Genomic DNA, 10,406 nt, shown 5'->3' with positions numbered 1-10,406 from the left:
CCCACGAAATAGTCATTTCTGGCCACGAAATATATATATAGTCTAACGTGCACTAGACAGCTGGGTGAGCAAATCGAGCGCCAGTAGAAGCCATGTCGTGTCTTTTCTCATCACTCCCCACCAGCTCTCAATTCTCTGGTTTGCAGTAGGGTACAACCGTGACGACTGAAACGGGGGACGAATGAAACATTCCGGTTTTCTCCAAATGATAGACAGACATCATTTGGACAAAACATAGAGCATATTAACCTCCGTTGCTCAGCCAAATGCCATCCTGTTACGTCCTGTTATCACGGAGTTACAGGCAATAAACGATTTCTGATGGTCACAAGTTTACTTCATTAGTGGTTTATTTTTTATTATTATTATTAAAGAGTGTTATTCATTTAAAGGTTTGACTTCATGCTTATTCAGTAGAGCATTTAGTGCTCTCCCCAATCCCAGACGTTCACATTGCATGTTTGTTTGTAATGGATGCAAAACAGCCTATAATGCTAAATGTCTATGGGGGGACGATTGAAACACCTATTTCATTTGTCCCGACCAGGCAGTAAACCCCATTTATTCTAAGTCAATGCACACGTATCTGTGTTTATACTATATTTTATACAGGTGAGACATGGAAAAGCAGTTTTAGAAAGATGCAAATATATTTGGGGCTATCAGGTAGGGGGGGTCGAGTTTTGCCATGTTACCATGGAGACTGACGGCCTGTGGGTCATGAAGGGCACTTATTTGGATGTGTGGTGGCTTTAACCACATAAAAACAGAGTGAAATAAAATTTTGTACTATAGAAACATATAATTCGAAACATGCATTATTCTAGCTATATTAATGGCATAGTGCATGCTATTTCCATAACCAAATGAAATCTGGCGCATCACCATGACGGCAATGAGTTGTTAACAGACATGAACCAAGACATATCCCAGCAGCAATCTATCTAAAATAACACATACTTGAAGTACCATTCGTGTGGTATGTTGTCAAATATTGAAGTTGTGGGAAGTTTACATATTTTAAGCTGTATGTTTCATTCGTCCCCCATGCTGTTTCATTTGTCCCAGCCAGGAGGACGCACGTTCGACTTCTCCTTAAATAACTCTTGAACGGTTTTGTTCAGAGCTGTAAGCAACTGTATTTGACAGAGGACAGATGTAGGTTGTTAGTGACAAAATATTAACTTTCAGTGTTTTACAATGTCTTTGTAAATTACGTTTCATTTAAAAGTGTTTAATTTGTCCCGGTTCTCCATCAGCCTCGGCGTTGCTCCTGACCGTTCATCTATCTCGGAACAGGTCCTCGGGTCAGCGCACCTCTGCGACGCGACGTTTTACAAAAGATAGAAGTGCCCGAGATATGATTTCATCAGCGCGCGGCGTATGCAAATAATAACAAAGAAATGGAAGAGTGATGGGTGTGTGGGTAGAAGGCGTGAGATGAGATGAGGATGGGGAAAAAGTGAGAGTGAGAAGGGGGGGGGGAAATGAAGATTCACCTCCAGCTATCTGATGCATGTTTTAATGGAAATGTTCACGGCCGCCTACAAAAACGCAAACGAGAGAGACACGTTCAAGTCGTAGCCTACCTGCAGCGACCTGGCTCTTAATAGTCTGTGGAGATGCCTCTCGCTAATAATGAATCCCTCCAATGCCAGGCTTTTCAAAATGTCTTTGTATTTCATTCCCAGCCTAAAATAGCACTCTACCGTACTATCCCTGTCCATTGTGTGACAGCGACTGTTCCTGTTTGAGGAGTTGCTTGATTTGCTCATCCAGCTGTCCAGTGCACAGCCTATAGGTACGACGGAGTATTAGGGCCACACATGAAGGAAGAAATATTTTTGCCATGTCGACATTAAACTCGACATTTCGAGAATAAAGTTGAAATGTAATGTCGACTTTAATCTCAATGTATCGACTTTAAAGTCGCCATTAAACTCGACATTTCGAGAATAAAGTTGAAATATCATGTCGACTTTAATCTCGACGTGTCGACATTAAACTCAACATTTTGAGAATAAAGTTAGTTTGGAGAGAGAAGGACCGCTCGGGGCGATTGAAAGGGAGGACGAATTAAACATTCCAGTTTTCTTCGACTGCAACAATGATTAGACATAGGCCTATATCATGTGAACAAAACATAAAACATTAACCTCCGTTGCTCAGCCAAATACTTTCCTGTAGGTCCTTATCACGGAGTTACAGGCGATAAATGCGATGGTCAAAAGTAGCCTAACGTCATTAGCGGTTTTTTTTTATTTATTGTAGGCCTATTATTAGTGTTTTTCATCTAAAGGTTCAACTTCATGCTTATGCACTAGACTACACTGTAAAAAATGACACAGTAGGAATGCATGAAAAAAATGAGGCAACTTATTTCACGTGAAAATATTAGGGAAAAATATAACCCTATTATTTTTAAGAATATAGATTTTAACAAATCATGGAAATTTACTTAAATTATTCATGTATACAAAAACAAATTGTGTAAAATATCTCAATGCAATTAAGCGTATTCAAAATAAATCAAGGAAATTTCCCTGATTTTTTTCTGGTTAATATCGCATGATAAAATCACGTGTAATATAGTTGCCTCACTTATTTTGAGCAGTTATGCATGTTTTAATGCATAATACACATGTATATACACAATTAGAGAGTCAGTATTTCATTTAACAGCATTTATTCAGTGTAAATTAAACCTGACGTTGAGAAAAAAAAAATAACAATAGCTTGGGCATTTAAAAAAAACATTTAAAAATATTCAGACGACTGACAGAGATATAATAAACATATCATCTTCATCAACATCTACACAAAATCCTCCAACTCTCCGCAAAAATGCAAGCCAAACTGAGTAATCCTGGGACAAAGGGGCCTTGGTCAGACAGTTAACCAAGGACCCAATGCTGACTATGAATGAGATCCAGAGTTCCTTTAAGAAGATGAGAGAAGTGTAAAGAAGGACAAACATCAGTTCAAAATTGTTTTTACACAACAATTCTACTACCAAATTTAGGGTTTTCTTGTCACGCTGCAGGCAAGTTGTTTGAGAGGCTATATGTGCACAATAATGCTTCTACTTTGTTTTTTCACATTACAAAACAAAACATACCCATGCATTTCAACAATGTGGCTGACCAGGATATGATGCCGTCTTGTGCAGTGTGTCAAGGTGCTCAATCTCTTATACTCCTCCATTGTTTCCTCTCCCCCTGAACTCTTCTCCAGAACCTCCTGGACCATCTATGGGTAAAAGAGAAACAATAACGGTGATACACTTGTAAAGAGAAAACTTACCTGCACCCTCTAAAAACACAGGAAATGTATTAAAGTGTAACTCAAGAGCACAAACAACCTAGGGTATATTTATGGTAGTGTGGTAGCAAAATTGTGTTAATTGGTGGAGTTTTGAGCAAGACTGCAACACAGACAGCAGCATAGGCTACAGTGAAAGTTAAGGGGGCAGCAAGCATGTTGAAAAAACAAACACTATTTTAAACCACTGGCAGTGCTCAAAATATGATTACACTTGGTAGTGTGGTGAGGGTCTCTACAGACAAACTAAAGTGTTATACACTTTTGAAAGTGTACAGGGAGATTATAACAAGACCTGTATCTGAAGGAAGAAAATTGCCTAAATTCGTGTTCCGTTAACGCCAAATGAGCGGGCGCGTTCGATCTTGCAGCACTGGATCTGCAAGCAGATCTGGCTGAATCTAAAAAACATGCCTTACATTCAGCCAGATCTGTGTAGTGCTGCAAGATTGAACGTGCCCGTTGATTTGACACTACCGGAACACGAAGCCAGGCTTCTGCATTTGGAGGACAGACAAGGATTTTTCCTAGTGAGATTTTAATTTTAAATGCTCACCCATTTGGCCTTTTCTGCTGCATCCCCTATGGCAGAGGTGTTCTCTCCTGCACCAGGAGATTGATGCCCCTTGTTTGAAGAGGACCTCTCCATATCACTTCAGAAAAGTGAAGAATTTAGAGGAGAAGAACCTGCTGGCACAAATTCTGCAAAAACACAAAATTGGAATCTTAAAGGGTTGCTTTAAGAATTTAAGAAATTCAGTTTCCAATTTTAGTTAATTTAATTCAACTAAAGGGTAACAAAATCTTTTTTACCTTACCCACTGGCCAAGTGATCTGATATCAGATGCATGCAAACATGGATTTTAAATTTATTAGCTAAGCTCACATAAAACCTTACCTTCTTCAATGAAACTTTCATAAGAAAAACCAGGCTGCAGTTTGAGGTACTTTTTTAGTCCACGGTACTGGACCTTGATGAGCATTTTGCCAACCCTGTTAAAACAAACAAAATCCATAATTATATAAATACAAGAACCACAATTGACTATCAGCAGTATATCAACTAACTTAACTAGCAAAGGACTTCCAAAATTCATCCTGACATCATTTACCATGTAGGCTACCAAATGTTTTAACCATGAGACAAACAGAAGTGTTTGTGTTCAAATATGTTAACATAATCGCTAAATAACCCAAATAAAACCAACAGACACTTAACTAATATCAATACTATTACTGAGAATGGACAATGCACCAAACCTTAACCAACAACACTAACAGTTACCTTACACCACGTGTATGCTACAAATGCCTAAAAGAATGCCCTAGTGGTCTCAGCTAACGTTATTAGTCAGTCAACAGATCCCTTAGTGCCAGACAAGCATTTGACACCACACTAGATCGCTTAGAACAGTGGAGTCCTGGCTAACTAATGTTAACCAGCTACGTTAGCATGTTAGCTATTCCCTCAGTGGCTATTAAAATTCCAACCAACCATTTTCAAATTCGTTACAAAAAGATTAAGACATCGTTGACTCCAATAATATATTAATGTCAGTTTAGAGTGTCCCAAGTATTACAAATGATTAAACTTGGCCATTTGAAATTGATAAGGTTATAATATAACCTACCGAAATTAAGGTTAGCTTGCTGGTTAGTTTACCAACCATCTGAGTAGCAGCTAGCTTCTACAGCTAACGTTAGCGACCTTGCTACTGTTAAGCTAACTTCACCAATATTTCCTAGTAGGTCAAACACGTTGGTATGAAAATATATACCTGTGATGTGACATTACTTAATTGTATATTTGTAGTAGGTTTCATGCTAGCTTTCACAAGTAGCAGGAACAAAATACTTTACCTTTTACTATTCCATGCTGAACTTCAATGGCGTCCGTCTTCGAGGCATTCTTTTCAAAATCTCAACTGAAGGATGTTTTTCAGATGTTCAAAATATTTGAGGAAAAGGCTGCACATTTATCAGCGAGAAATTGTGCAATTTCCCACAATTCTTTTAGGGAACATTTTCTCTGAATATATTTCTCCTAAAATGTAGTTGATTTATTTGGGGAAAACATAATAGTTATTTTTTTAAGGCGACTGCTTCAAGAAATTAAGTCATACTTGATTTTTTGTGTGTAATTTCCTTGGCACCAGGATTCATTTTTTACAGTGTAGGCATACTAGGCGCTCTCCCCAATCCTAGAATTTCACATTGCTTGTTTGTAATGGATGCAAAACAGCCTATTGCTGAATGTCTAGGGACGAATTCCACACAGCAGTAGACTCCTAGGCGGATCCGCCTTCAAGTCGGCAAACCCGCGTGACTGTCGCATTCGTTTTGGTGCTGCACAGAGGATCAGCTCCGCCTTCAGGCGGCCCCAGAATTCTACTGTCAAACAGCGGATCCTGAGTGGACCCATGTCGGATCCGGTATGGCGCTGCGCCTATACTATAACGGTTGAACATGACTGTACACCAAGAGCCAAGAAGAGTCATACTAGTGGATATTTTCTTTGCTGGGACACGGTTGAGCTGAACCCTCTCGAGTAAGTGATATTTATTAATATATTGCGACATTCACAATAGCTAAACATTGGCCTTTGTGGTTTTATAACCATCATGTTTATTGATTGTAATGACGTTGTTTGATATTAGGACTAACGTTAACGTTAGTGCAACCAGAGACCTTTGTCATTTTGTGCAACAGTTTGTGCAAAGTTAACGTTATTGTTAGCTGTGATGCTCATATGAGTCTGTAGCCTGATTTAAAATGGGATAGCAATTTCGGCAGAATATTTTATGGTAGTGTGATTTAAAAAACACACATTGTTATTTAACATTAGTCTGGTCTTGTCTGTTTTAATGTGTCGCTGTTGTCCATATAGTGCTACTATGCTAGCGGCATATAGCTGCTAGCTAGCATGCTGCTAGGCGCAATTGCTTAAGTTATTGCTAATGTCTATTAGTGCTATACATATATTGAAATCACGTTTGCGATGCAAACCTTGATTAAGGTGATACTGGCACTGGTATTTCAGTCAATGAAGTCAGTGAAGCACTCGTCTGCTATGATAGCTACCTACAACTGTAGCATGTTGACTCACTGATAATGGTTTAGCCCTAGCCTCTAGCTAGCTGTGCATTAACGTTTGCATTTTGCCAAGTTTGGAATCATAACATTACGTAACTTTAGTTTCTTTCTGCCATCTTTGTAATGAAAGCCTCGGCATTTTAATCACTGTTTAAGTCGGTTCAGACAACTATTGCCATCTGTTTGTGATTTATTATGCTAACGGAACTTAACTGTATGGAACTTGGTCCCCATCTTCTATTTTGTTTGTTCTGCAGCGTCAACTTTTATCGGCTGGATTCTAGCATCTAACGTTACGATTGCCTCTGTTGGGTTTGCTTGATCAAGTAAGATACTTTCTGGGTTGTTAAAATGTAATGTGAACACATTCCCGTAGCATTCCAAAATAGACCAGAGATGCTTGTACTATATGTATATTTGGAAATTTTGGGATTGCAATAACCATAATGATATCGTTATGTAACAGCCATCGTTTCGGGGACTCTGATGACAGTGAAGAGCCAGAAAATGGTGACTTTGCATCTCTGAGGTACCTTCCAACTCGCCTGGTATATCAGTTGAAGCCTCAAGCCCAAACCTATTGCACTGGCAAAGTAAGTAATACTCTCTTAACATTGAAATAACTAAATCATAATATTAATATTAGAGATATGGTTAACATTCTTAGTGCTAAAGACATTCCCTCTCTTTGTATCTATTCCTCCAGCTCCACCATGTCGCCGAAAGTGCCAGGCAACCGAAGTCACTACCCCTCAACCTGGAGAAAACTGTTAAGGTAAAGACTGATCTCTGAAATAATATTGAATACAGTGGCCCCATCTATATTAACACAGCAGTAGTCACTCCATTTCAGATCAACAGATTGCATCTGCATTACCATCTCAGATTTTCTGCATACTTTATCCATTACTTTCAAAATCTCAGCCAAATATTTTGTCAGTTAAAACATCTGCATTCATGCAATATTGCCTGAAAAGTTCATTCATTATTATCAGATTGTATGGAAACACATTGATTTCAATGTCAATCCATTCATGGAGTTGATATAGATAGTGCATACCAAAATATTGAAACATACAAATTCATGTCCAACATGACCAGAGATTTGATTTTGTTTGCCATTGTTTGGCCCTGTAGCTCTCAGCCTACCATGGTTAACAGATCACAACTATTTATCTCCCTTAGCATCTCACCATGGGGCAAGACCGCAACACTCTTCACCACCTCAACTCCCTGCACCTGCACCTGCATTTAACATACAGAGAGTTACTCAAGGTAGGGACTGATCTCTGAAATATTAGTGAATAGAAAGGCCCCATGTGTATTATCAGTCATGGTTAACAGATAACTACCATTTAATACAATTTTTTTCCCCCTCTCGCACACCACCCACCTCACTATGGGCCAGGAGCGGCAGTCCCTCCTCAACTCCCTCCACCCCACACCAGCCCTCAACGTGCAGCTTAACAGAGGAGCTTTGTAAGTCATGTTTCTTTTTAAATTTAATCTCCTTAATACCTATCTCATATATTGTATTGTGTAGGCATACTTGGCTTTGGATGCTACATACCATAAACATAAACATATCTGTCTGTTTGATTACAGGTGCTGTGAGGAAAAACATGGTGACACGGGTCTGCCACGGACACTGAGGTCACCAAACACGCAATCAGGTGTTTCAACCGCATGTGGATCGGGCAACGAGGAGATGTGTTCCGCCTCCATCCACACAAATGGAGTAATAGGAGAAATAAGCATTAAACAATCTTTTTATTGAACTTCTTGTCATTCACCAGTTATTCATTTTCTGATATTTTAGCTGTGCATAGCGCAGTATTTCATTGAAGTTGTAGCCTATTAGATAAAATATTTCATGTCTGCACTGACCTAGGCCTATAAAGCACTAAATTAGGTTTTGACCACAAAATGAATGTAAAGTAGCCTAGGCAATGTAGGCTACTTAACAAAAACAGAATAGCTTATAACCTGTAACTTTCCATAAATGTCCATTTTATATTTCCATTGAGTAGTGATCACGTTTGTACAGTAAATTGATGTCTTGACTTAAACCTTTTCTGTTAGGTTTATTGACAGTATTGTTAAGTTAAAAATCACGAGGCAATGCAGATTAATCGTGAGGCCTATATTGCTGTAGTAGCCTAGTGATAGTTTTACTTTTATCCTATAGTTGCCTAGTTTTATCCTACAGCAAGAACAGAAGGAATTTTGAAAATGAGATAAACGGGTCCAAAACGGACCCGGGCCAGATGAGCCTTTGAGTCCGTTGCGGGTCCGCGGCGGATGTATGTATCAATTTGCGGATCCCAAACGGACCCGCCGCGGAGGTAAGGTTTTAATCGCGGATGCGGAGTGGATGCAGTGCGGAGCCACGGCGGGTCCGCGATTCGCCTTCGTAGCGGATCCGTTCCTGAGAGCATCTGGACTCCGATACGGGTCCGTTTCGCGGGTCCGTTCCGGAAGGCGTCATACCTCCGCCGCGGAGTCCTTTTGCTGTGTGGATGTCCTCCCGACCACCCCATGTAGTAGTAGCCTACATGCGCACATATGCACACACAGTGCATAAATAAAGTATACATGCACACATATTCCCTCACGGGATCAAAATAGTATGCTTATGCTATACCTGTGTTTATAGCCTCCTATGTTTATTGCAGGTGAGACATGGAAAAGCAGTTTTAGAGAAATTAGTTAACCTATGGAGAGTGACGGCCTGGTTCATGAAGGGCAGTTATTTGAATGTGCGGTGGCCTTACCCACGTAAAACAGAGTGAAATAGCATTTTGTATAGAAACATATCATTGGATACATGTATTATTCTAGCTATATACTAAACGGCATAGTGCATGGTATTTCCAACCGCGAGATAAAGCACTTCACGATGACGGCAATGAGTAGCCTAGTTAACAGACAAGACGCAATCTATCTGAAAGTCGACACGTCGAGATTAAAGTAGATATTATATTTCAACTTCATTCTCGAAATGTCGAGTTTAATGTCGACACGTCGAGATTAAAGTCGACATTACATTTCAACTTTATTCTCGAAATGTCGAGTTTACAAGGATACAAGGATACGTTAGACCGGCACATCCGGGAACTTGACTCGTGACAAACGTTCCCGCCCCTTTCGGGGGGAAAACAAACAACCCCTCTCATTAACTCCAACGCAAATTAGGGTCAATAAACGTAATTCGTACAGAAATCGCAGGAATAAATAATAACAAAAAATACCACAAATCAATATGACCACTCAATACATAACCACTTTGCCGGTCGTTGACCGTGAAAGATACCTACAAAAGCTTAATTCAATTAATATAAAAACACGTCTCTTCAGTATCCCAAGTAGCCTACGAAGTGGTGCAACAACCCCACTCAGTGACCAGAAGTGTCATACGGTCTTCTCTTCTTATGGCTTGTAGCCATAATTTTCTTCTGTCAGGATTTTTTTTGAGGACATGGTAGGCAAAAGAAACTCAGGGAGGGGTTCTTAGCTGTGTGGTTGGTACATGTCTACCGGTTCACTCTGGCTTGTTCTGAGGGAATGTTTTCCCCTCAAAAGGGGCATGGCGCAAACAACCTGCTCTGTGTGACGCGGGTCCGGTTGTAAGTATACAAGGAAGTTTATTGTCACATGCATATAGTTACTGGAAGTAAGACATGCAGTGAAATGATGTCTGGTGTCAGCCTATTATTATTATTTAATGTCGACATGCTGACTTTAAAGTCAACATGTCGAGTTTAATCTCGCCATGGCAAAAATATTTTTTTTCTTCATGTGTGGCCCTAATCCGTCGTATACAGGCCTACCCAGAGCGGTAGAAAAACAGAGTGGCGACACTCCCATAGACTTCCATAGGAAACAATGGCGGCGCTTTTTCAGGGCTACTACGGCGTTATGCAGAGCTCAAAAGTTCCAAACTTTGACATTCACGGCTTTAGCCCCATTCACTTCCATTGCTTTCTGCCTGA

At 39.8% G+C, this 10,406-nt stretch overlaps 2 long non-coding RNA genes across 4 annotated transcripts; one reads left to right on the top strand and one right to left on the bottom strand.

Moving 5' to 3' along the window:
- Positions 1 to 2,869: 2,869 nt before the first annotated feature.
- Positions 2,870 to 5,349, bottom strand: LOC125291114. Of its 3 annotated transcripts, none has more exons than XR_007192930.1 (5): positions 5,182 to 5,348; positions 4,220 to 4,314; positions 3,878 to 4,023; positions 3,119 to 3,249; positions 2,870 to 2,881 (listed from the first exon to the last, which is right to left on the bottom strand). It is a non-coding gene; the product is annotated as an uncharacterized LOC125291114 (long non-coding RNA). The 3 variants fall into 3 exon arrangements; XR_007192929.1 differs by lacking the exon at positions 2,870 to 2,881 and adding an exon at positions 2,898 to 2,938 and having other exon boundaries at positions 5,182 to 5,347; XR_007192928.1 differs by lacking the exon at positions 2,870 to 2,881 and having other exon boundaries at positions 5,182 to 5,349.
- A 437-nt stretch (positions 5,350 to 5,786) lies between these two features.
- LOC125291161 lies at positions 5,787 to 7,001 on the top strand. The gene is made up of 3 exons (XR_007192940.1): positions 5,787 to 5,869; positions 6,672 to 6,740; positions 6,881 to 7,001. It is a non-coding gene; the product is annotated as an uncharacterized LOC125291161 (long non-coding RNA).
- The last annotated feature ends 3,405 nt before the right edge of the window (positions 7,002 to 10,406 follow it).

The sequence above is a fragment of the Alosa alosa genome, chromosome 2, assembly GCF_017589495.1.
Source record: "Alosa alosa isolate M-15738 ecotype Scorff River chromosome 2, AALO_Geno_1.1, whole genome shotgun sequence".
NCBI classification, from domain to species: domain Eukaryota; kingdom Metazoa; phylum Chordata; class Actinopteri; order Clupeiformes; family Clupeidae; genus Alosa; species Alosa alosa.
Note: the sequence above shows the minus strand (reverse complement) of the source record. Positions and strands in the feature narration are given on the sequence as shown.